Source organism: Monopterus albus, unplaced genomic scaffold, assembly GCF_001952655.1.
Source record: "Monopterus albus unplaced genomic scaffold, M_albus_1.0 scaffold250.1, whole genome shotgun sequence".
Classification (NCBI taxonomy): domain Eukaryota; kingdom Metazoa; phylum Chordata; class Actinopteri; order Synbranchiformes; family Synbranchidae; genus Monopterus; species Monopterus albus.
This window is the reverse complement of record NW_018128130.1, coordinates 2,584,490-2,586,151: the sequence shown is the minus strand read 5'-3', so window position 1 is coordinate 2,586,151 and position 1,662 is coordinate 2,584,490.

Here is a 1,662-nt window from a genome sequence, read left to right as displayed (position 1 = left end):
AATGGCCCCATTCATCCTCTCCTTAATACAGTGCAGACGTCCTGTCCCCTTCGCAGAAAAGCACCCCCAAAGTATGATGTTACTACCCCCATGCTTCACAGTAGGGATGGTGTTCTTGGGATGCAACTCATCCTTCTTTTTCCTCCAAACACGACGAGTGAAGTTTAGACCAAAAAGTTCTACTTTGGTCTCATCTGACCACATGACTTTCTCCCATGCCTCCTCTGGATCATCCAGATGGTCTTTGGCAAACTTCAGACGGGCCTGGACATGTGATGACTTGAGCAGGGGAACCTTCCGTGCAATGCATGATTTGAAACCATGACGGCGTAGTGTTCTACCGACAGTGACCTTTGAAACTGTGGTCCCAGCTCTCTTCATGTCATTCCTTACCTTTCTTATCATCAGTGATACCCCACGAGGTGAGATCTTGCATGGCGCCCCAGTCCGAGGGAGACTGACAGTCGTCTTTAGCCTCTTCCATTTTCTAACAATTGCTCCAACAGTTGATCTATTTTCACCAAGCTGCTTGGCAATTGCCCTGTAGCCCTTTCCAGCCTTGTGGAGGTCCACAATTTTGTCTCTGGTGTCTTTTGACAGCTCTTTGGTCTTGCCCATGGTAGTAGTTGGCGTCTGACTGACTGTGGGGTGGACAGGTGTCTTTAAAGAGCTCCGACAGGTGCTACTAATTTAGATTAATGAGTGGAGTAGAGGTGGACTTTTTCAAGGCACAGTAACAGGTCTTTGAGAGCCAGAATTCTTGCTGTTTCTCAGGTGTTCAAATAGTTATGTTCAGCAGTGCAAGACAAATAAATTCTTTAAAAATCATACAATGTGATTTCCTGACTTTTTTTTTTTAATTCTGTCTCTCAGATTGGGAATGCACCTACAATGTGAATTTCAGACCCCTCCATGATTTCTAAGTGGGAGAACTTGCAAAATCGCAGGGTGTTCAAATATTTCTGTTCCTCACTGTAGCTATTTCATTGTCCATTTTGCATCCATGCTTAGTGACATGTGCACAGTCATTCTGTCCATCTCATCCTTCAGCTATTTCAACAATGAACTTCAGCATTTCTTCTTTTCAGCAATTGATTTCAAGCATTTTCAGGGCAATCCTTTTGCTGCTTCGCATCCACATGCATTTTCGACAGGAAATGCATTTCTCTAGTTGTGTGGATACTGTGCAGCCACACTCTTGTTCCATCCATCCATCCATCCATCCATTTTCCTCCGCTTATCCGGAACCAGGTCGCGGGGGCAGCAGTCTAAACAAAGATGCCCAGACCTCCCACTCTTGTTTTCCGTTTTTATTGTGTGGATGCTGTGCAGCCACACTCTTGTTTTCTGTTTTTATTATTATTGTTTCTTCCGTACGTTTTTTGGCCTGTAGTGAAGGAGATATTTTTCACCGACAGGCCCTCAGAAAGAGAATTGTCAGCGGATTGCCCCAGGCTGCTCAGAGTAAGTTGGGTGACGCTGTGGGACTGTATAACATGCCATTTGAACAGTTCACTGACTATGTGGTGGATGCTGTGACAAAAGCACGTGCCAGTGCATCCCACCAAAAGCAAGCAGATGAAGAAGCAGTGAGAAAACTGATGCACCAGCAGCTGGCAGAGGGAAAGAAAAAGGTGCAGGCTGTTGTGGCTCCCGCGGGGG